The sequence below is a fragment of the Leptopilina heterotoma genome, unplaced genomic scaffold (genome assembly GCF_015476425.1).
Source record: "Leptopilina heterotoma isolate Lh14 unplaced genomic scaffold, ASM1547642v1 Lhet_6, whole genome shotgun sequence".
NCBI classification, from domain to species: Eukaryota; Metazoa; Arthropoda; class Insecta; order Hymenoptera; family Figitidae; genus Leptopilina; species Leptopilina heterotoma.
In genome coordinates, this window is record NW_025111137.1 from 3881038 (window position 1) to 3908044 (window position 27007).

Below are 27007 nucleotides of genomic sequence, written 5' to 3' on the forward strand. Positions count from 1 at the left end.
TAACCAGACATTTTAGTTATATTTTAAAATGAATTTACAAAAAATATCTAAATTAGAGATATTTTAGTAGAAAATATAATAATTTGTTTTATCGAAACGTCGTGAGTGACGGTATATTATTTTTAAATAAATATGATTATCCAGTATTTCCTGAAAATGGTTTTTTTAATTTGTTTTTATTTTAAAAACTAGAATAAATTTCATATTACAATTTACCATCGCCGATCTGAATTGTAAATTGATTTCTTTTTCGTAAATTTTTATTTTCCCATCACCAGCGATGATAACTTGGAAACGTTATTATAATTTAACGAGAAACTCGATTGCATCCTGGCATAGCGCGAGAGATGAAGTATGTAGTAATAAATGAAAATTCGAAAATATCGGCTTGGGAAAAGTTAACGTAATCCTATCATGTTAAAATGATAACGACGCACTTTACTCGACATGCAACTGCCCTCGAAGGATCATAATACAGTAAACAATTTTATTGATTTTGTTTTTGTATGTATGACAGAGTGTAAAATTTACGAAGTATGCTTCCGATAAAGCCAGAGAGATTTTTATTTTTTTTTTTTTAATAAACTTTGTAAAATATGTTAAACTGAAAATTCTACAAGTTGAAGTTGAATTTTCCTAAATTTCCGTTTAATGGTGTGCTAATGTAATTAAGTGAACCTAAAAGTTTCCTAGCTTTACGAAGTAATAAAACGAAATGAGATTTTGAAAAGCTTTCTCATAGAATCCACCAAAAATATGCAATTTATATGAAATTACATTATTATAAAATTTGAATTTTGATATTCAAACATTGTACTCATTTAATGGAGTGTATGATCAAATGAATTAAAACTAATTGTTTTTGCTGTCAACATTGCAATAAGTCTGAATTTATAATTCACATTCTGTTTAGGTATTTTAGAAAATGACTTTTAATAAAAATTAAAGGCAAATTTTTATATTTACATTATGATTTACGGTTATCATCAAGAGTTTATTATTCTTGGAATCATAAAAAATAAAGTAAAAAAAATTATCAATGTAAATATAAAAAAATTGTAATAGACTTTACATGATTTTATACATCCAAGTCTATTTGAAGAATAGAAATAAAACGAAAATATTTAGCTTAAAAACTATACCTTTTGATTCCGATTCCAATCCGAGTTCCGCTGAGGATCTCCTGAGGCTACTTTCAGATGAATTTTTCAACTGGATAATAAAAATAAAAATAAAACCGAATGATTGTTTCCTTCAAACGTTTTATTAAGATACCCGAGTTATAAAAATCATTACAATTATAAAACAAGAAATAATTTATTATTTCAACTGTAGGGAAACATTTGTAAGACGAATACAGACCATGGACTAAAATTTGAATTATTCTCTCAATAATCTTTTTTTAATTTCTATAATAATTAAAGATGACCAAGTGATAACATCATTATCAATTCAATTATTAATTTCAAGAATTTTTAACTAAAATTCTTACTTTAAATCGATTATTTTTAATAATTTTCGAAAAAGTTCTTGGACAATTTCCAAAATCCATTTCTTTACGAATATTCAATTTAACGAAATTTCAATTATTCGTCAATTCTTCAATTAAATAAATATTAGAAACTAAAAACCTAAAATAATATTAAAAAAATTCAATAAAACTTTTTCAAAAAAAAAATTAATTTCAAAATTCAATTATTCGTAAATTCTTCAATTAAATTTATTTATTTATTTATTATTCATTTTTAAATCAATGTTTATGAGAAAATTCTACTGGAATTCAATTATTTGAATACAAAAATAAATAATATATTGAATAATTGCATGTTTCTTAAAATTGAATTCTCATAAAGAATTTTATCTATAAATTTTTGAATAACTGAATTCTTTAGAAGAATTTTAATAAAATTTTAAAGTATTTTTTCAAGGAATTCGATTAAAATTGTATTAAAAATAATTGAAATTCTGCAATGAGTTTTATTATTTATGAAAATAATTGAATTCCTAAAAAGAATTCCCGTAAAAATTTTATTATGTATAAAAATAATTCAATAATTGCGAAGAAATTTATAAAAAAATTTGAATTTTATTAAATTTTTTTAAAAATAATTGAATTTTGGAGAATAATTTAATTATTTCTAAAGATAATTGAAATTTTAATGAGAGTTTAAAAAAAATGTTTAACATAATTGAATTTCTGCCAAGAATTTTATTACTTATATGAAGATAATTGAATTCTTGAGACGAATTTTAATAATATATTTCTTTTTAAAATTATTGAATTCTTTTGTTAAAATTTAAAAATTTTATTAAAATTATTTTGAAAATAAAATTATATTGTTAAAAAGAATTTCATTAAAATTTTTTAAAATAATTCAATTCTTTAATTGAAACTTAATTAAACTGCATTGAAAATAATACTTAAATTCTAAAAAATAAATTATAGGAATGCTTTTTAAAATAATTTAATGATTGCGAAGAAATTTATAAAAAAAATTTGTAAATAATTAAATTCCTGTGAAATTTTTATTATTTTTTGAAAATAATTAAAAGTTTGTGTAGAATTTTATTAAATTTTTTTTTAAATAATTGAATTCTATTGGGAAATTTTTGAAAATAATGGACTTTTGAAGAATGTAATTATTTATAAAGATAATTGAAATTTTGACGAGAATTTTGGAAAAACTTTGAACATAATTGAATTTCTGCGATGAATTTTATTATTTTTGAAAATAATTGAATTTCTGCAATCATTTGTAATTTCTCTAAAATTATCAAAATTATATAGTAAAATTTACGAACTTTTCGTCCTTTTTCAATGAAATTATGGACTTTACGGACCTTCTTTCAAAAAAACGGACTTTTACGGACTTCAAGCAAAGTTACGGACCTTTACGGGATTTACGGACCTAGTTCGAGCTCTGGAGAGTGAACAGGTTTTCCAGGTTAAAAAACGGAATTTTTCCAGGTTTTTAAAACTACATTTATATTTTACAAAATTTTTAATTCAAATCTTTTTGAAATTAAATATGTTATAAAACATGAAAATATTGATCACTCCGAGTCTTCGACTCGGAGCAATCGATATTTTCATGTTTTATAATAATTAAAAATGTTGGACTGATAAAATCATCATTTTTATATTATAAGAATATTGTTACTCTAACTTAAGTATTCAAAATTACTTTCATTATTTTAATTAAATTATTCTTTTGCACAATTTTTAACTAAAATTCTTCTTTAAATTAATTATTATTAATAATTTCTGAAAAATTTCTTTCAACATTTTCAAATCCTTTTGTTTACAATATTCAATTTTACGAAATTTCATCGATTATTAAGGTATTCGGAAATTCTTCAATAAAATATATATTAGAAAATAAAAACTTTAAATAACTTCAAAAAAATTCAATTCAACTTTTACAAAAAAATTATACCTACACAATTTTAAGTTAAAAGTATGAAAAATTCTAACATTCAAAGATGATAATTTGAAATCTTTTCAAAACTTAATTATTATCTAAAGTTTTAACTGAAATTCATATTTGAATCAATTATTATTATAGGAAATTCTACGACAAATCAATTATTTAAATACAAAATAAAATAATTTATTGAAGAATTGAATGTGTTTTAAAATTCAACTCTCATTTAAAGAATTTTATCAACAAATTTTTAAATAGGTAATTAAAATTCTTTTGACGAATTTTAATAAAATTTTTAAGAATAATTTCATTTTTCGAGAAATTAGATTAAAAATGTATTAAAAATAAGTGAATCTCTGTAAAAAAATTTCATTGAATTGAGAAAAATTTTTGAAAATAATTGAAATTTTGTCAAGAATTTTATTAAAATTTTTTTAAATAATTGAAATAATTCCAAGAATTTTATTAACATTTTTGAAAATAATTGATTTTTAGAGAAAAATTTTAATATTTATAAAAATAATTGAAATTTTGACTATATATAACTTTTTTTAAACTTTTGACTATAACTGAATTTCTGCTAAGAATGTTATTACTTTTGAAAATAATTGAATTTTTTAATATTTTTTTTTAAATACCTAATTATTTTTAATACAAAAATAAATAATTTATTGAATAATTGAATGTTTCTCAAAATTGAATTCTCATAAAGAATTTTATCAACAAATTTTTAAATAATTGCATTATTTTGACGAGTTTCTTAATAAAATTTTAGGAATAATTACATTTTTCGAGGAATTTGATTGAAATTGTATCAAAAATAATTGAAATTCTTCAATGAGTTTTATTATCTATGAAAATAATAATTGAATCCCTGTACAAAATTGTATTACATATTTATATAAATAATTGAATCTCTGTAAAAAAAATTGAATATTTTTGGAAATTAAAGAATTATTGCGAAGAAATTTATAAAAATTTTTTTTAAATCATTCATTTCTTTTGGAAAATTTTATTAAAATAGTAGATATTTAAAATTATTGACTGGAGGAGAATTTTTGAAAAAAAATTGAATTTGTTAAAAAGAATTTCATTAAAATTTTTAAGGATAATTATACATTTTTCGAGAAATTCCATTAAAATTGTATTAAAAATAATTGAAATTTTGCGATGAGTTTTATTATTTATGAAAATAATTGTAAATCTAAAAATTTTTGATTATTTATGAAAATAATTGAATTATTGCGAAGAAAACTTATAAAGGCAACTCTTTTAAAATTGAATTTAGAAATTTGAATTAAGAAAATTGAATTAAAGAAAAATTAGATTTCAAAAATAAGCTAAATAATTTTAGAAAACAATAATTTTCCAGGCTTGCAATCAAAACTCCCTGACTTTTCTAGGTTTTCTCAAGGTTTATAAAAAATTCCCTGATATTTCCAGGTTTTCCAGGTTGCGTGGCAACCCTGAGTGAAAAGTTTGAGTGGGAGGTGAGAATGGAAAGTGGAAGGTGGGAAGCAAGAGTGGAAGTGTAATCTGAGAAGTGGGAAGTGAGAGTGGGAATGGAAAGTGGAAAAGCTACAAAATCGACCTCTCGTCGTCAATGTTCATCTTATTGTTTAAAATAAATATTACTACTTTTTATTTTTTTTTTAATTGTAGAAGCGTCCATTCGGAATAGAAATAAATTTACCACAAATTAATTGGTTGGCTTTTATAAGAATTACAAAAATTTTGCTAAGTGGGACATATATATGTCCCTTCCGGACGAGAGGGTTAAAAATAAATTTATTATTAGTGGCCTTTTTACAAAATAAGTATCTTTAGTAATCTTTTTTGAAAATAGTAGGATACTGAATAGTTGCATGAGGTAAGAAAGTGTCGAATAACCTGCGAATAAAAAAAGAGATAAAAAGAACTAAGGAAACTGCAAGTTTTTGAGGAAAATAAAAATAAATCTTTGAGAGAAATGTATAGTGACATTATAAATGACAAGCAAACTCCCTAGGAGGAAATGCATCGAAGTTAAGGGTATAACTGGAAGGAAGTTTGTGGAGACGATTTAAAGATGTTTCTGATCGCGCGGCGGGGACATCAAGTCGTAGTTAGCCATAACTTCGCCAACGACATTGTTTCTCGACACAAAGGAGGACATAAAGTGCAAGCTGCAACGGAGCTTCGCACCGCCCATCCAGGACTTCCTCGGCATTATCGTTGTTGTCGACCAACACGGCAGCTTGCGGTCCTTTGTTGAGGTCGAAACTACGTCAAGGCAAGGAAGAGAAGAGAGGGTAGTATAGGTGTATAGTAGACGAAAGAAGCGACGGAAACGCCACGGGAGGAAGAGAGAAAGATTTCGTGAGAGGAGAGAGAGAGAGAGAGAGATGAGTTCAGGGGTAAATGTGCCGTTAGTGGTACAAGGTATATTTTAGCCTCTGGGGTGCACTGAAAGTGGAAGATGTGTGGCCCGAGGTTTCCTCAGGCGACACGGACTATTGTTTGCAACCAAGACAACACCCTTTTCCTCCTTTCCTTCAATAAGACACAGATGAGAAATATATGTCCCATTAAGAAAATACAGAAGATAATTACATTTTCTTTTTTATGGAAAACTCATTTCTTCTTATTCTTGTATACCAAGATCTTAATAAAAAAAAAAAAAAACTTTCATTTATATGATTCATCGATATAAAAATTTACGATCCTGAGATTGTCAACGTTTTGTAAGAAAAGTTGATAACATTACTTTTTTTATTCCTTTATCCATAGGTGAGATTACGCTATAAAAAAATTCACTCCTAAGTCTTAGTTCCACATCTGGTGAAGAAAACTCAGCGTACGGAAATCCACTTTTATTAACATTTGATGCTTTGAGGTGCACTTTTGAGAAAAAAATATTTCAAGCGAAATAAAATTTCCTTAAATCAAATTTCTTTTTCTATTTTTTAAAACTGACTTATACTCAAATTATGGATACATTGAAAAAAAATTTATTTGATTCAAATAACCGATTAAATGACAATTACCAATTAATAAAAATTACGAGAGTAGTTCAAATTTTTATTTTTTTAAAATTTTGATATTAAAAAATTTTTAACTACTTAAATTTTTTATAATTTTTCGAAGCATAATTATAATTTAAAATACCAAAATTTGTTAGAAGAAACATTAACTACCCATAAAAAACAAAAATTTAGATAAATTGAAATTTCACTGGTCCCTCACCTTTTAATATTTTTGTAGAAAATTTTCTATTTTCATAAGAAAATATGTAATTTACATAATTTCTGTTTCTTAATTACAATTGTTTTAATAAAATTCAAAGTTTTTCAAAAATAAAGTGAAAAACTTTTTATAAATTCTGTTTACAAATATTAATTGAAAATTAAATTGAAAATTTTTGAATTTTTAGAAAATAAAGGAAAAAATTTTACCCAAATTATTATTATTATTATTATTATTATTATTATTATTATCAATAACTTCTTTCTTAAATAAATATTTTATTATTATTATTTTTCCATAAGAATTAAAATTTTCAAAATTAATTTCATATTCAATTATTATCTAAAATTTTAACTAACATTTATTTTTAAATCAATTTTAAATACAAAATTCTACGAGATTTCAATCATTTAAATACAAAAGTAAATTATTTATTCAATAATTGAATGTTTCTTAAAATTTAATTCTTATAAAGAATTTTATTACCAAATTTTTAAAGAATTGAATTCTTTTGACGAATTTTAATAAAATTTTTAAGAATAGTTACGTTTTTCGAGAAATTTGATTAAAATTATATTAAAAATAATTGAAACTTGTTATAAGAATTTTATTACTTTTGAAAGTAATTGAATTTCTGCAATCATTCGTAACTTCTTCAAAATTCAATTTTTTTTAGTGTTTTTAACTAAAATTCTTCTACAAATCCATTATTTTTAATAATGAATTAAATATCTATTAACAAATTTAACTAATTGTAGGAGATTTTGAATTATAAAATTTTCCAAACATTTAAGTTTAAATTAAAATTTTTTAAACATTTAAAATTGAAATTTTATAAAATTTAAAATTTAAACCGTTTGAAGTTTATTCATTTATGAAATTACAATTGTCATTATTTTATGATAGTTGTTCAAGATTTAAGTTATTTAAAAAGAAATTATTGTCAGAAATAGAAAAAATTAAAGTTTTTTTTTTTAAATTCGTGGTAATTTTATAGTTTATGAGGCAAACAAAGAGACACAAAAATTCAGAATTTTTTTTATAAATTCTAAAAATTTAATTTTTTTTCAGTACTTTTAATAAAAATCCCTGACTTTTCCCTGAATTCCCTGTGTCAGAATATATGATTTTTAAAATAGTTATATAATAATATTAAAACTGTATTCCAAATTAATATTTTTTTTTATGAAAATTAATTTGAATTACAAATTTTTATGTTCTATTTATTTTTAAAATTGCTAATTTTATTTAAAAAAAGTAAGTAAAAAGTTAGCCGTGTACGTAAGCGCAAGAATTATTGTTTGTAATTTGCAAAAACAAATTTAATGAAGTAATAAAAAAGCGTCTAAAGTTGTGACGAGATAAAAAATTCTAAACGTGAATAAAGCACGAATTTGATTCTTCCAAAAAAAACCATAAAGTATTGTTTCTGGTGCACCATAGAAATTTCTGAGCAAACAGTAAACGTGAAAATGTTTTTTGGCTCTCGTAATGATAATTCTTTTCCAACTTTTTGTCCACATGTCGTGCCACACTAATTGACAAACAACCAGAACAAACGAGTGAAAAAGGTCCTCCATAATTAATAGAGGACCCTTCTTTCTAGTGGCTGCGTTGACAATCAAAATCCTGTAACCGTATTTGCCACAAATTTTAAGGTTTTTTTTTTTTTTTTTTTTTTGAAATTGGAGGCGTATAGAGAATTGTCGTCTAACGATTGCAACATGACCGGAAAATGATTTTTCAAAGAGAAAACATTTTCTTCAATATTAGAATTAATCTAAAGTACCGCATATTTTGGAACACTGCTATATGAATTAAATTTACCCTTGTTTGAAACTGCTGTTAAGGGAAACAATGATTAGTTGAAATACAATCTGTTGATAATTGCAACCGCATGTAGTTGAAACTTCTGTTATTAATACAAAATACCACTTTGATAAGACTTCTCCACGCAACTGAATCATATTGATTGAAATAATTATTATAATTATTTTTGTAATGAATATGATGAATACAGGATACAAAATTTAATGGTAAATTTCTTGTATTATAATACTTCTAAAATAACTGAATAAATTAAATGAATAATTTAAAAATGATGAATATTAAAATCAGAACATTTATCCGTTTAAGAACTTCGTTCTGCCTAAGTGAGTCTCGAGACTGCTTTCGCAAGTTCTTGATCGAGTTAGATTGGTGTATCACGAACATAGATGGTTCATATATCTAATCTAAACTTCCATCTATTCCCTCCGAATAATTGTAATTCTACCTTCCAAGAATTAAGATCCTTCTATCACTTTATTGAACTCTAGAACTAATTACATCATAAGAAATTTATAATTTAAAATTTAACTTATATCAAGGTTCACAGTGACTTTTTCCTGTAATATCACAGTAAATTGTAAGGAATTAAAAAGCGTTGCAGATTAAATTAACACAAAAAAAGATTAAATTTAATTTTTGCTAAATAAACAAATCAGAATTTTTAAATTACTCCTTTGATAAAATTGTATTTTACTTATAATATATAATTAATTATAGGTACATTATATTAATATATTTACTTACGAAAAAGTTTCCAGAAAAAATTGCTTTTTGAACTCACCTGAAACAGAATGAAAAAAAAATTGTTAGAATATTGTTATTTTTGAAAATAATTTTTAAACATTGAAACTTGTTACTCGGGAGTTTTTTGGGTCGCTGATTACGAATTCAAAGTCAGATTTTCAAATTTTTCAAAATTCAAAATGGCGGATCCAATATGGCGGACATTTTTTTTCAAAATTGTTCAAATTTGCATAAAAATTTGTTTCTCAGGGGTTTTCAGGGTCGCTGATCACGAATCTGAAGTCAGATTTTCGAAATTCAAAATGACACCCCTGAAAAAGCCGGATTAACAAGTTTCAAGCGAATATGTGCAATTTAGAAAAAAAATGTCCACCAACTTGAATTTTGAAAATGTGACTTAAGAACTGTACTATCATGTAGCCGCTATTTTCAAGTTTGAAAACATCTTCTCGAAAGAAAATTATGTAAATTTGTCGATGAGAAATTGCTTACTTTATTTTAAAGAACTTTAGAGACTTAATAACTGAATAACAAATATTTACTTTAAAAACTTTTTATAACAGTAATTTTACAGAACAAATTAATGCTAATTTAAAATATATAGTCTCTTTGCGCGATAATGTAAAGCAATTATTACTCTGATTGAATAGAATATACTAGTGTAGTGTAAAATTTAATAAAGGGAAGAAGTAAGCAATTCAATTGTAAAAGAGGAATGGGGTAAGTGCTTTCTTAAAAGGTATGATGTGGGAATAGAAAATAGGTTGTAGAAGTGGCTGACAATTGAATATTCAAACGAGAGATTAAAATTCAGACGATGCTGTGTTCCTGAAGCCAAAGGGAAGAAGGACAGAATTGGCTATATGCGTTTTGTACAGAAGTCCAAGACTTGCTTCACATTCCAGTCACGCAAAGCCTCGCAGATATTTATTATCCCATTTAAAAAATTTGCATTTAAAAATTCTGAAGAAGTTTTCTTTATCGAACAACGATTCCATAAGGCATTGATTTTATCCTTATCTACAATTTTACACTAAATTATTTTAAGTCTTTAAATTGGAAAAAAAAGGTTCTAAATTATAGCTGATTTTGGTATTAAAATAGAACCAAAGTACCATTTAGTACCTTTCTGTTTACATTGATCAATTCCTCAATATTTTAAGATTATCCATGATCAAAAAGGCCTATTCTTAAGATAGAATTTTATAATATAAAAAAAAGTTTGTTCAGAGGAATTACAGAGGAAAGAGTTAAATTAATGATCCAACTTTGGCGGGAAAATTGTGTGACGAACAGAAACCATCAGTTATATCGTAATTAGAGGTAAGTAATCTTCTGTGACTGATGTTCCTAAGTTTCGAGTTCACATTCAATACATTAAGTTTGGGGCTTGTTTTCGGTCAACGACCCAAAGCTATAAATCCTCTAGGTTCCTCTAGAGCTGCTCGAACTGAAACGGAGGCGGAACGTCAGCCAAAACCAACATTAGATGAACTGAATCTCTTCCAAGTGTAAACCTGGTCTTGCACGTCACAAAGCTAAATAACACATGAGATCCAAGTTACCGCACTTCCACGAGAAAATAAAGTCAGATTAGGAATTCCCTCTTAATTTCAAAAGTCCTTTAGAACAATTAAGTAATTATCAAAAATGTCAAAATGTTAAAGAAAAAATTGTAATTTTTATTTCAAACACATTGATACTATTCTCTTTCTTGTAAGTAAATCTAGAATAGTTTGTATAAAGTCAGGAATGTAATTACATTTCACGGATCCAGATTTTGGGAGAATGAGGCTCATTATACGCTTGTTAGTTTCAATAATGTGGTAAGGAGACTGAAATTAAGAGCCATATTAAATCTTCTATATCATAAAGTAAACTTGATGCACACATTAAATATATGGTTAAAATTACCATCAAGATTTTACTATTATCCTGACACTAAAATGAGCTTCAACAGCTTTACAAGTTGAGATCAATCTCAAACACAATAATCAAGAAAGTTAAGATTTCATTTCATCCACCTGGGAAGGTAGTTTGACGGTTATTAAGTAACTATTCCAATCAAGTTCGTAACCATGTATATAAATTGCGGTTTCATTAAAACATTGTTTAATAATTATAATCAGAATGATATCAAGAATAAATTTTACAATCTTCCACATGGAAATAGCAATTATGGGTGCAAAAATATGGCTCAAGATGGTTGCAAAAATTAATAACGTTCATTTAAGAAAACATTAAGTATTACATTAAAAATAAAAATTATTTTTCTCATGATTTTAATCCTTTTATTATTTATAATAAAAGGATTAAAATTTATAGGAGAAATTTGAAAATCGTGTATAAAATTGTGTCTCAATTAATCATTGCTCAGAAACATTGTTTCTAAATTAAACTAGAGAATTCAATTAGGACTCAATAAAATTTCGTTCATTTGAATGCTCGAAACTTGAAGTACGTGGTCAATGGTTCGTAATCGATGGTCACAGAGACTAAAAGTCTGGCAATCAATCGAGAATCGACTATACCGTGTGAATTGCAGAGTCAATAGTCATGAACGCTTAACCCTCTATCTCATGACAACTCATCCTCTCTAAATTTTAATCAGTTATTTTATTTCTCTTTTGCCTTTTCAAAATATTCTAAACAGAAAATTGAAAATTATTTCAAACTATAACAATTTTTCAATTTAATTTAATTTTCTAGTATCAGAATATAGGATACCTACTGAATTTTTCAAAAATTTTGAAAATAATGGAAAATGTCTCAAAGAATAATGTCAAAGGGTATGCAGTTTTTTTTACCACAATAAAGTATGTGTATACAGTGTGAACAAAGAGTAAATGTAGCGCGCATGCTGTGAAAAATCAAACGCGGCGAGAAGTGATATTGTACGTATATATGAAACTTTCCGCAACATGTAACAAAGCGATATCAGCAAGTTTCATTCAACGGATTCAATGATTCGCAAACAATGATAGGGCTCTATCGTGCTAGACAGTCTACTCAAAACAAACATAGGTGTTAGCTTAATGGAAAAACACGACAGGTTCGAGATATATATTACCAGGTCGTTCGCACGGTAAAGCAAGTCATTAGCTTTCTGGCTTAAACTGTATGAAAAGCAGTACGCGCTTGATTAGTCTCGAGATAACTCTCATTAAACTAAGCTTTCTCCCTTCAAAAACCATTCTCATTTAAAATGCAGTTGTTAAGCCTCGCACAAAATCCTCTATTAGCCATTCCATTCATTAACATTTTAAACTCAAACATAATACAGCGTTCACATATATATGGAAAATTATTTTGCAGCATAAATATAAGATGAAAAATTTGTAAACTTTGTGTTTTTAAATGTTATATTACTTTTAGCGTCAGATGATGAAAGTTCTTTCATTAAGAACCACTTTGACAAAGTTTAATTACTTTATTTCGGATTGTATATTTGTCAATGACATGCTTTTGCAGATGATATCCATAGTTTAATAACTGAACTATTTCTTTTTAACTGCATCAGAAATTTCAAAGTCAAATACACAAACAGAGTTAGAATAACTAAAAAAGTAATTTTTTAACTATTTTTCAACAATTTTTTTCAGCTTCATTTCATAGAGCTATCAATGATACACATTAAAAATATTTACCTACTAGTTGGGTATATTTGAGTTTTAAAAAAAAAGAAATATATAAAAAGCTAAAAGCTACATATTGTCAGAGTTTTAACAGATTTTGATTAAACACGAAGTTGAGAACTATTCTAAAGAAAATGTTTTGAATTTATTTTCGACTAATATATTATTAACACAAAAAGTAGATGTGATTACAAAGCTGGTAGGTGCTGTCAACTTTTGACGTAAACTTTAGTTGAGGACATTCACTCCACACACTACACCCTCGTGCAAGTTCCCTGTTATTCATTCTGCAAGTGGCAACCTGTCTCCAAGTAATCTGACACCTAGGGAACGAATCCACTGTATTTTCCTTGGTGAAACTTGTATTTCAGCAACGATCACTAAGCTGGTACCCTCATTTAGTCAACCAGATCAAAAGAGAAGCACACAAACAAATCTCTCATCATACATCTTAGATTAAGGGGAAAACACTGAGCGTCACAGAGAGTTGCAACAACATTTATACTGTATTTCCCTCTTCCTAATTAAATAATCATAGTTTCATTCGATCTGTAAATTATTTAAAACTGTTCCCAAACGAACTTACATCTATTAAATAAATTAAATAATCCCAAATTATTTTTCAACAAAATTTTAACCTGCGGGTAAATGTATCCAATTTTCGACAACGTGTCTCAAAGGGACGTTTTCCCTTGCCACTCGGTCCTGACGAAATTCCCTCCGAAATTCTTCTTCTCTGTCGCTCAGTTGAGTATTATCGTATTTTCCGAGTTTTGGAATAGAGATTTTTGGTTTATCTCTAAAACTTACATGTTTGCTTAGCGTTAGTATAATCGTCTTGTAATTTTCATCAACACAACAAAATTCGTAATATAATCAAAATAGGAAAAATACTCTCTAAATTTGAATAAGTTAAAAATAACTAATTTGATAGAAAAAAGTCCGTAACTAATTCCGATTTACAGAGTAGGTTTTAAAGTGTAAGTAAATAAAACCTGACACTGAAAAATCTTCTAAATTCTCTTAACAGATTAATGATAATGAAATAAACAAACAAAAGAATATAAAACAAATTTACAGAAATTGCGAAACAACAAAGGTAAAGAAAAAATGTGTCTCACAAACAATAGTGGTTATCCATTCACCTGTTGCGACAATACACCCTCAAAAAAATTTAAAAGCAACGCCTCGTGTCATTGAACCGAAAAATAAAATTATCTTTTCATGATTAATTAAGAAATACGATGATTAACAAAAAAAGTGTAGAAAACAAATTGTCATCAATTATCCGTAGCTAACACTTTAGTGAATAGCCTGTTCAGCTTACTGAAATTCAATATTTGGTTCCGACCAGGAGTTAACTATTTTCGCCCTTTATATATTGGAAAACTTTAATCGATATGAAATTTTTAATTCAAAACGAATTGTTTTTAATAAATAAAACAAAGGGAATTTCTCTATTGTTTCACACAAGGTAAAAATCATAAATAAAATATTTTTTATCTAGCATGACTGCAAACTCCATAGGTGTTGATATTTAAAATCAGAGTCCGTGTGGTATCATGTGAAATTCAAAACACCTGCAATTCTTAATAAGAGACGTCAACAAATCCGCCTCTACAGTCAGAGAGAAATTTCAAGAGAGAAGAGTGCCAACTATTGTATCAGGTATCTTTTCATCTTTTTTATATTTAATGTCACGTCACCGTGAAGTGTCATTGCTATTGTATGATTGTGAGTTTATGCATCAAACATTCAATGTTTTCCGAGCCCTGCTCTATTTTTAAAATCCAAGCATTCATTTTCAGTTGTATTGATCCACACTTTTTAAACAAACTTAAATTTTTTTACTTTCATGATATTTCTCGCTTAAAAATTCCTAATAGAAGCACATGGAAAAAAAGCTTCAAACTAGAATAACGGAGGTTGTGCTAAAACGAAAATGTTTTCACTAGAGAAGCGAAAGTTTTAATTAATCCAGTTAAGATAGTTGCTATTTTATTGTGAATCGTGTCGTTATTCAAAGTGAATCTTTTTTTCCACATAGAGCATATAGTAAACACTTGACTGATTTTTTTTACTTTAGTGAAAATTATTAAATTTTTGGTAAGTCAAGACAAGTCTGCATTTCTATTTGAGTGATGTCTCGATCGTCAAGTTATATTGATCGGTTGGCGGTCAGTCACATATTTTCAGATTCAATTTAATATTCGCCTTGACTTCTGAGTTTTATTAAATTCTGCATAAGATATCCTTCACATTTACATACAAACATCAAGTTTACGTTTGTCAGCATTAGACTAATAAAAGTTTCATGAAAAAGAATATCATTTATTAAAAAAGTTTTGCCAGTCTATAACGAATGTAATAAAAAGATTGCGAATTAGCTATGAGGGTTTTCTTTATGAAAAGACTTGTGAGACATTAAATAGCTTCATCATACAAATTGTAAACAATGTTCTTTTTTTTTTGTTAAATTGGATGACGGGAAAAATAATTTATTCATCTATGAAAAAAATAGATTTTTAATACTAATTGCAATAAGTTCATTACTGCTTTTTTCTTAATGTCATATCTAAGAATCAATTTTCTTCCATATTTTCATTTCAATTTTTAACGACAGCGGCTTATTTTCTTCCTAAGAAATTGTCCTTTGACGCCCAAAAAAGAAAACCCTAAGTAAACACGTTTTTTAATGACGTAAATAACCGAAAACGTCAATCATTTTCTAAAATTTTGTTAAAAATAATGTGAAATTCTAAACAAATACATTAATAGCTCCTAAACCGTTAATCCAATTAAAAAATGTTTTAAATACTTTTATATGGTAAATTTAATTACCTTTAATTTACTTCAAAGAAAATTGAAATCGATTGACTACATTCGGAAATAATGGTAGACTAGTGAATTCGCTTTTTGTTGAAACCTCGGTTGAAACTCAAAAAATTGAAATTTAGCTATATCTCGAAAACTGTTCCACTTTCTTAATATCTGACTTCATATTCGGAAGCGGGAGCAAATTTTACATAAGAAATGATAGAGAAATGTCGCGGGTCAAAATCTTTGTAAACAACTGCAATTAGTAATAGTAAATATCTGCCTTTAATTTAATTATTTTGTTAAAGCTCGTTGGATGCAGTCTGAAATAGCGCAATAAACTGACAGCACAAATGACTCTCAGTTCCGAAGTGAGAAGAGACAGGGACACAACTTGGGGGCGTATTAGGTAGGAGGAATATTATTTAACCAGAGGATATAACATAGTTTGGAGATCCTATTTTATTGTTGTTTTATACACTTCTCCGAAGCTGCATAATGACCAGTCCAAGATGAGTTGTAGCCTCACATTAAATGTCTTGAAACTAGAATCTAATACGCCGCAAACTTTCTTGCATGTAAACGAATTAGGTGTTAATAATTGAGTTGAGTTAAATCCTTCCATAATTTAGTTGATATTATTAAATATTAATGAAAAAGGTTCAGCACGACATTGACATTGCCTTGCTCTTAATCTTGATAAAACTCAAGCAATGGTGTTTGCAACTGGCAACAATCCTGCCATAGCTACTCTTTCTCCTCTCACAGTAAATGATACTCCTATAGTATATATAAGGAATCGGTGAAGGATCTTGGAGTTATTTTGGACAGAACTTTGTTTTGTAAAGAAAATGTTTTTGAAATTTCTCGTAAAATTTTTATAGTTCTACAACAACTTTAGAAAAACAAAGAATCCCTTCCTACATCAACACGTATACTATTAGTTAAATCGTTAATTCTCCCTATTTTTGACTATTGCTGTCTGGTATACGACGATGTTACAGATAAATTAAATGATAAGTTGGAAAGATCCTTGAATGCGTGTATTCGTTTTATTTTTAATTTGCCTAAGTTCGAACACGTTACACAATACAGGATTAAGTCTGGGTTGTTGACAGTTGCAGCAAAATTCCATCATACTTGTATGATTTCTTTGTATTTAAAAATATTGATGAATTGAATAAAAATAGGCTTCGAGAAAGACGAGCTGTTTTGAAAATACCTGCACATAGAACCTGCAAGATGCAAAAATCTTTTATTTTTAGAAATGTTCATAAGCAATTTTTTTTCAGAAGACTTTTTTTCGATTTCGTGTTTAAGACACATAATAAGATTTTTGATATAACTTACTGGCAATACATTTGTTATATTTTTTTCTTTTTGTTTTATCAATGTTATAGTTTGTTTTATATATTCTATTTGTTTCTTTATCACAACAATTATGGATTATAGTTACGGATCCACGCCATGCTGCATCATGAATATTAGACTCTACATTTATAATTTTTCTATTATTTTTATTGTATTAAGTATTTTTTTTTATTGTTTCTCCTTTCAAAACTGTATTTATCTATTGTTCCTTGGAGGGCTTATTAGCCCTAGGAACCGTTTAAATAAATAAATAAATGATCATGGGAAGGTGGAAAATAAATTGAAAAATCCAATGTGTATCGTCAGTAAAGCAGCGTTTTGTTGGCTAAGTTTTGACAAACACTTTAATATTTACAAAGGTCTAAAACACTATTTTCCTCAAAATTAATAACAATTGATAATATCTACCTGATTCATGTTTTTATTTAATCGAAAGTGCGAAATGGGAAACGCATTTGTGGTGAATGAAATAACAAAGAATCAAGTGTAATTTTATTGTGTAAATTTATTTTATATATCAAACAATGAAGATGGATCAGAAAATCAAAGACTTCTTAAATGAAATATGGCTAAGGTAAAAACGTCACGACAAACATTTCTTAAATGAAACGTAAAATTGATAATTCAGCAGAGTCGTATTATCTCGTTGCCTTATTTGAACAAATTCAGTGTTGGTTATTTTAAGAAAAAAAGAGGAGAGGTTTTCTCAGCAGCAGAGGGCTGAAGCCCAGCTCTTAAGAGCAATCATAATTACAAGCAGCAGAAACTAACATACCAAATTATTATTCTCCTTCTATTAGCACTCCACGAGCAAAAACATCAGAAATTTTCCCTCATGTCAGCAGCTCAACTTTTGAATGTCTTGAAGGGCACAATGATAATTTGCCCAAAGTTTAGTTTGTTTACATTTCCTTTTCTTTTATTTACTATTTCTCTACCTGAGGTATTGTTCTTATTCCTTATAGTTCAATATCTCTTACTCTCTATTTTTCACACTTCATATCTTCCACCCCTTTTTCCCTTTCTTCTTTTTCCGAATAACTCTGTGACAAAAACTGGAGGGGATGAGGATGGATTAAGAAGTTAAACAGACAGGAAAAAGGATAGAGAATTTAGAGTTTTTATTTATAAGAGGAATAGAAGTGCATTAATGAATTAGGTATTGAGTTCATCGACAGGATTCTGTCGTAGTAAATTTATGTATTCAACGACGTTGAATGATTATGTTTAATTTTAAACAATCAAGTATATTAATTGGCTCAAAGGCCAAAATTGAATAAAAGTTTTGAGTAAGTCTTTAGTAAGTCTGTTCTTATAAAATAATAAACTGTTGTCGAATTATTAAATTATTAAATATCAATTCTGGCTTCCGTTTCTGGTACCGTTGAGTTGTGCACGCGTTTGTAAAGGATTAAGAGTTTTTGGCAAAATTTTAATTAATTAATAAACGGTGGGCGTTAATGTTTGAGAAAATTCGTATTTATAGAATAAGTTGACTTGTGCATAAATTTGGGAATCTCGAACCCTACGTTTGCAGGGAGAGTAAATAAACACGTATAATATTAAATAACAATTCTAAATATAACTTTTCTTTTCTTATTATTTTAGAGGAGCAGCCATGCTCTCAATTCAATTAATTCAATAAAGATCATCTTTATAATTTCTCGCCACCAGAGTTATATTTCCGTATACTACACCAACATATTGATTCGGTATACCAAACGCATATATTAATTCAATTCGATTTGTAAAGTAGCAGAAAATATAATGATGAAATTTTGCGATCTGTGATGTTACAATTTCATGAATATATCCTTTGCGTGAGGGAAAATCAAGGAAATTATATTATCCTCATTAAGTTTCATGAACTGGTTCACCAACATTGGCGTTAATAAACCAGTAGTAATTCAATCGGTCTCCGGAGTCCGATAATTGGTGAAACGCAATCTGCATTATTTCATTTTCATTTCAGGTGGGTTTGGGGGAAGATAAATTGTACTCGACGTGGTCCTGTCCATGGCATTCGACGAATGACCACCGTCTCTCTGTTTCTCGTAAAAAAAAAATCACCGCTTTAAATTTCATTGTCACGACTCAACTCTGAAATCCACACCCAATAAAATTCATCTCGGACTTTTGAAATATGAAATTATCCTCGAGAATTTCAAATGAAACAAGAAAGACAATGTCTATTATTTCTGTATACCTTCATGATAAATGGAAAGTACATTGTGGGATATAAAAATATACGAAAAATACACAATAGTCCGGAAACTGGACCAGCGGAATGTTTAATTCAACAAAGTGATACCTGTTTGTTGAAAAATAAAGTTTATTATGAAAGAGTAGACAAGAGAGTATTTTTAACATTTGGTTTTGTTTTTTTATACTTATGAGAGAAAAATGGTCAATGATGTAGTTCACTTTTCGAATTTAAACTTAAAGTCATAATGGATAATTACATCTAGATTCTAGACGTCAATAAGGAGAGAACTTAATTACCACCTCTTGGTCGAAAGTTGAAAGCAGCTTTCAGGATTTCCACTCATGATGAGAAAAGTTATTAATATGAATCCTATTAAGGCGCTTACTATGTCAAGTCTCTTAACAGCTTGTATATATTTAAATTTACCGAAATTCCACTGAATTCCCGAATTTAAAAATTCTTCTTTCTCTCTGCCTTTCTCTATTTTTAAAATTTCCCCCAGACAGTAAATAATCACCTTTCATGTAAATAACGTGTAATTAATGTATAAAACCCGTGAATAATACAACTGAAAATCATTATTTTTCTGGTGTATTAAAAAAGTGACCATTGTCTGAATTCGAATCTTTTGTTTTCTTCGGTTTAGAATCTATCCCATTACGCGAATGGCGACTGGAAGGCGATTGGATTTTATTGTTCCATTCTCTTTAATTACTGCGAAAGAAGTTGATCGTTAAAAGCAAAAACTGCAGGGACGGAGTCTGTAGTTCAAAACCCGTATGCACCAAGGGGATTAGGGAAATAGTGATTTTATGGTTATCGTTGTTCCTTTCGTATATTCCGTTCGTCAAAAGCACAGTGCAATAGTAGTTATATGATAGCATATATATAGAAATGTGTGCCCAGCATCTCTATAGCACTACCGCTAGACTAAAACGACAATACATGAAAGAACTCACTTCGTGAATTCTCAACTATTGTGTTCTAAATCATAAACCTGAGTTCTCTTTTTGCACAACTGATGGGTAAGTGCATTCCTCTTTCATTCAAATCCATTTGAAAATTACTTGAAAACAATCTTTTCCTTTTTTAAAATCTATTGCATTTAAGAAATTCTTTTTAAAAAATTCATTTGTTACCTATTTTATTTGATGATAATTAATCTGACAGGTTTTAGAGGTAACCCAAAAATCTCTATTCCAAAAATTGGAAAATACGATAATACTCAACTGAGCAACAGAAAAGAAGAATTTCAAAGGAAATTTCGTAGAGACCGAGTTGTAAAGGGAAAGGTCCTTATGAGACACGATGTCGAAAATTAGATACACCCACGTTGAAATTTTGCTGACAAATAATTTGTGTCTATTTAATTAATTTCACAGATGTTTTAAACTTTTCAAAGTACTTTATTTATCAACTTAACCAGTTTCAACATCCAAGAACAAACTAACCAATTATATTAATCAGATGCAAGTCTTTAAAATTATTTATGTTATATTCATTGAATGCAACATAATCATTATTTTAAAATTACTTCGTACAAAATGAGAAATTCATTTTGATTTTGTCTGGCATAAATTTAAGTCCAAAATGAGTTTATAATAATCCAAAAAGCTTATGTAAGTAATACAGTTTCAGTCTGCAATAATCCGGATTCTGTCTGGTGAAACATCTAAATAGGATCATAAAATAATGAGAAACTCGTAGTTAGTCAAAAACAAAATAGCTAAATAAATATTGTAACATGAATATAATTTAAAAATTCGCAGTATATTGGAATATGGAATAATTGATTTAATACTAATTCCACTGCTTAAGTAAGTAATTCCATTACTTCTCATTGTACTTTCAGCTAGGTAATTGATTTAATTTAAATAACAAACAAATTATTAAATTTCTACTACCAAAAAACATTATTTTATAAATTCAGTAAACAATTTTCATTTCACCTCGAATGCGAAAAATGTTTTTAAAACCAATAAAAAAAAATGCACGAAAAGTAATAAAGAGCTAATGTCAAGCGTGAAAAATGGTCGTATTTTTGGTCGCATGGCATTTAAACGTTTAAATGAAAACTTCCTGGCACTATCAAGTCCTGTTATCTCGAGAGACAATAGGTCCAGTCACTCACATGACAATTCACCGGTTGGCATGAACCACAATGATCAACTCGCGTGATTTAACTTTCCGTTCGTTTTTCCACATTCAGCAGAGAGAGAGCGAGAGAGGATTTCATTTGACATGACATGTGAAAAAAAACACGACAAACAAAAAAAAATAACCCAACAAACTAAGTGATCAAAACTTTTCTTATATACGGAATATAAGCTGCGGAAAATTTTAAAGCCCTTACGGTTCAGGATATATGTGGAGGGTTTTATACGAACAGTGCAAGCGAATCAGAATCCCTTGGATTTTCCCTGCATTGAGAAAGGTATTCCCGAAGGAATTGCATTGAGAGGACGTATCTCGCTCTGTCGAAATCTCGTCCGGTCAGGATTAAGGATATTTCCGGTGAAATGAATTACATCCTGGATTTTGCGGCAATAAGCTTTAGACGTTGGAGAAATTCAATTCCATTCGATAGAGTGTGAAGCATTAAAGCGATACTATTGTTAATTGTGTTAAGATATTAAATTTAACGCTTTACACGACATATGTATACACTGATAGGAAATTTATAGCTTTTCCTCTACCTTTCTATATCCACTTTTATTCTTTTTAATAAATATGCTGCGGAAAATAAAATGTTGTTTCAAACTAAATGCAAATTTATAGCATGCAAATTGAGGATTATTCCGAAATCAGATCGAATTAGAATTTTTTACCAGACTAAACCTGGATTATTCCAGAATGATTTTGACCCAATGGTAAATAAAAGAAATTTCGTACCTTTACGGATGTGCTTTTAAAAATTTAACTAAGTAGAACTTTCGTTTAAAGAGATTACTTTTAAATGAAAGTTTTTCTAAATAAAAATTGTTAAAACAAAATAACACTAATAATGTTTGCGTTAAATATAAATTCAAATTGAAAAAAAATTCATTACATAAAAAATATTTTAAATTAGAATAAGCTGTTGAATTCAGAATTATAATTTATTTTTAAAAAATGTTGAAAAATGACTTATATTACTAGTCCTGTGGCAAAAGGGGCATTTTTACTAAACCTATAAAACACGTTGTTACAATCTTTATTAACATTATTATTAAAACTCAATTTTTGTACTCAAATAGGGGTTTTTATGGTTGCCAATAACAAATATGAAGACAAACCAGTTTTTCTAAAATGGATTTTGTTAAAATTGAAAGATTTTAAGGTTGCATTATATTTTTCGCTCTTAGCATTACCCGGAACCAACAACGAGGACGTAGCGAAATTTTAGGGATCCGATCTGATGAATTTAAAAAGATAATTATCCATATATTGGATTTGACATTTTGAATCAATTAAATTCAATTATTCTACCGATTTATTACTGTTGTTTTGATTATTATTATAACTTTGTGATTTTAATTTTTGATTTCTAGATGATCAATTTTTAAATAGAAATTTATTTTTTTACCTTATTTTCTTGTGGAACATAATAATTATCCTTGTATAAATTTTCAAAAATTTTAATCGAGTGCACTGCTATTTTCCTTCCCCATGATGTTTTATTAAACATTTCAGTTTTGTGTCTCAGATCTAGGATTAAATGTGCACAATATATCCAATTACTCTTATCGTAATGTTTAAACAATTTTCTTCGAGTTTCTTCAAGAGCAGTTAAGATTTGTTTAAAGATTCGGTTTTGTTTATTGCTGTTAGATATTTTTTCCATTATCTCTTTTATCTATTTATCGAGTTTGTCGATTAACATATATTGAAACCAATCAAGACAAAAGGTTAAGGTAACATATTTATCACCGCTTAGGAGTTTGGATAGAGACTTGACAATGTTTTAAGTCTTTACAAATCTCTTGTAAAATCAACTATTCTTGTTAATTGAGAAGCAGATGAATAAATTTTTCATTATTCTGACATAATATACTTAGAGGATTTTGCATCACAAGACCGAATTTTATCATTTCGACACTGGAGTTACATCGCGTACTAACATCAACATTGGGATGTCTAAACTTCACGTTGCAAGATTCTCAACAGCTTTTAAGCTTGTTTCTGATTTGTTCAGAATTCTTACATTTCATAAATAGTAATCGTAACTTTGAGAGAAGGGTTTTTCAATTTAGACTCTTGGGTTCAGCATTATTTTCAACGTCATCTTCAGAATTCATGTCTGTATCAGAACTTGCAGTATTTTCGATTACGCTTTCAAGATCTTTATTATTTAAATCTGTTTCAAAATCAATATTATCGTTCTCTAGTTTTAAATTTAAATTGCTTCAACATATCCTGAGCAGCCAAGCTCATAATGTGCGCGTAGCATCTAAAGTGTTGATTTTCACTGTCAAAATCAATTAAAAAAGATAGTTCCGTCATAAACAAAGTGTTTATGCATTTTGTGATGTTGAGGTTTGTTATTGAAAGTAACCCCACCTTTTCGAGACCGACCAATTGCGTGGGGCCTTTAAAAACTCATGTATAAAAGTCGACGTTCAGCACAAGCGAACTCACTTTTCAATCGAGTGGCGTGTTACCACAAGATTCTCCGAATAGCAACAGTGGTTTCATAGTGTAACTCTAAAATAATCTTCTAAAAGCTGCCGTTAAATTTTAGTGGTATAACCACTAAAAATTTTTATTTAGAGTGTAACTCTAAATGCTGTTATTGATTGTGTCAAGCTTGAATATTACTCAAGGTTAAAACGTCGAGTGTTCATGAAATAGTTATTAAATATTCAATTCTTACCTGAACAGATTTTGTCACTATCTGGTGATGTTTGGGTTATTCTTCGCGTAGCACACGATTTGGTCACTGAAATTAATAAAAATACATTTTTATAATAACATAAATTTTATTTTAAATTTGCCTAACAAACCACTTCTAAATTTATTTAAAAAGTGGAAATTCTTTAATGTTACACTGAGTATGATTCCATAACATATTTTTCTGCAAAGATGGCACTTCATAATTATTTGTAGGTGAAAAAGGGCATTTAATTATCAAGAATAGGGCAACTAAGCTGCGCGCAGTATTCAATATATGCAATCAGTCGCTTTGTAAAACTGAAATGGACTCCCGTTTCCTATCGTTCGAAAATGCATCAAAGCGCACAAAGCGATTCCACAAAGTGGACAAAGCAAACTTTGACATAAACGCAGCTTTGTATTGGTTTATCATAACAGAACAGTTAAACCTTTCAATGTGAAACTTTTCCTGCGAAAAGTTTTTGGTGGCATCGATGAAAATTCTAACTTGAAAAGTAACATTTCATTTATCTTCCTTCTCCGGAAATTCACTACAAACTTCACTGTTTTTATTATATATTCAATGAAAAAAAAAACACGAAAGTAACACCAGGAAGTACATTAGGCGAATTTATCTTTTAATCCAAAAGATTTTGCGCATTATCTTTACATTTAAAAAAATGAAACAGAATTTTTAAAATTGTAGGATATTCAAAGTACCACGGCCCTGAACTAATTATAAAGAGTAGACAGTAAATGAGCTGTGTAAAGACGAGGCAATTTTGTAAAAACTACTCAAAAGTCAGCAATTGTCTAACATTTTAAGGAATTAAGCAAAACCAGACGACGAAACTCTAAACTTAATCAAATTTTGTTATTTAATTGGCTTATATTTAGACTCTAAACTACAGTAAATAAATTTTTTACTATAATTAATACTTATTTAATTAAAAATAAATCGATGAAATCATAATCTAGAATTATTATTAATTACCGAGAAAAATTTATCACAATTTAAGTGGATTTTTTTCTTGTATTTACATTGAAGATCGGATTACATAATTAAGTAATTAAAAAAGTTCGATTATCTACAAAATAAATTGATATTGCTATTAAATTGGTTAGATTGTCCACTTTGTTAATTACAGAATAATCAAGATAATTAGTTCTGGTAAAAAGTAATGTAAACAAAGTAGACTGTCTTGGTGACCTTTCGGGTCATAGAAAACAAACAAACTTAAGAGTTAAAAACAATTAAGTAATCCATTAGGTAAACGGAGAAAATTAGAGCAGCAAAATTAAGATGGTTAATTTTACTTTCTTGTGATAGTTCAATTATAAACGAATAATAATAATTAAAGTAACATTGTTTTCTAATACCGTATTCGTACTGGGTCATTCCAGTGGAAAATAAAATGATCGAGAATGAATTTTGTTCATATTTTGTAATTTGAAAGTGCTTAGGATCCTAAATGAATGTGCCAAAAAATTATAGGCAACAAGTTGAGTTTTAATTATTTTATTTTATTTCTAGACACTTATATTTCTATAGCTGTGCTTATCTACATTTAAGGGTTTAGGAATAGATTACTAAATCATTTTTCCTTATTCGTCACAAATTAGAATTATTTAGCACCAAAGCGTCAGTCAGATGCCAGTTATATTTATTTAGAAAAAATAATAAGTAAATTCTCAATCAACAAGAAACTTAGTCTTTTGAGACACGACTCTTGTCAAACAAAAATACACATACCAATATTTCACCAGCTTCGTATGGTTATGATGTCAAGTTTTCTGGTATATGAATTTCGAATAATAATTAAATGTTCAAGAACTTTTCACCAATATTTATTAACTCAAAACTTAGTGGATTTTCACTCTTTTACAAATCTCTTTAATTCCAAACACTCTCTCCCATATCAACACTATACGTCGAACATATACTAACTTCTTTCATCAACATCCAAAATCAAACTATTGTATAAAAATGTGTTGGTATCCTCCGTAATTTTATAAGTACTGACATTATCAATAAACAAAAAACGAATTTCATATTCTTGTGTACTCCTTGTAGCAGGATTGCAAGAAATAAAATTAAAAATTAAAAAACGCGAAAGGTTATAGAATAAAAATTGTACGAGACGCTATAGGAAATTTATTAAATCAAACTGGATTCAAAATCATATAGAGAAACTAGAGAAAACGAAACAATAGACAAAACAGCTCATCCCCTTCAATATAAATGACTGACAGACTTAAATTAGACAATATTCTAAGCGTAAAGTAAAACCCGAGTGACTGGAACGAAAAAAAAAGTTCGAAAAAAATTTAGGCCACAGCGAAGAAGTAAAAACCAAAGGAAGCACCCCCGAGGAAGTAGACTGATAAGGTTATTGAGACACTGAAACCAAAGCGGGGAAGTAAAGCGTCAAGAAGATCAACAATATTGATAAGAGTCGCGAAAGTTGTTGTCACCAACCAAGAGGAAGAGGATGGTCTGGAAAAATTAGGGCGCATAAAGATTATCTTTATGTCTCATCAGAAAAAAATTATGGTCATGTGTCTAGAATACGGACATTTAGAAAAAAGCCACAAGGAATAGAAGTGGATCGATCGGCTGCGTGCTTTAAGTGCGAAGAAGTTGGTCAAATGTTTTCCGCCTATCAGAAAAGCACAAACTAACTTCCTTTGCAGAGAAAAGTTAAGTCACAAGGTGAACATGAAGCAAGTCGACAGAAATGGAATATGCGAATTCTTTAGAACTGTCCTCGAGGAAGCCAGGAAGACTTTCATAAGAGCCAAGAACATCTAGGCCAAGGAAGATTCGTAGCACTGGAGGTAGGACCAAATTTTGAGTCGAGTACTGCCAAGAAAATATCATTGTGTAGTCTTTATAATCTTTC

General features: G+C 28.1%; 1 protein-coding gene across 5 annotated transcripts in view; it reads right to left on the reverse strand.

The window, feature by feature from the left end:
- LOC122509101 (protein-tyrosine sulfotransferase) overlaps positions 1-27007 on the reverse strand; it is a 363218-nt gene that overhangs the window by 177359 nt on the left and 158852 nt on the right. For 4 of the 5 annotated variants that reach the window (XM_043622879.1, XM_043622876.1, XM_043622878.1 and 1 more), the window contains one exon: positions 24106-24171. The exons of the other annotated variant lie outside the window; for it this stretch is intronic. The gene's annotated coding sequence lies outside the window, so the exon portion shown is untranslated. The remainder of the gene's footprint in view (positions 1-24105; positions 24172-27007) is intronic. 5 annotated transcript variants of the gene reach the window in all.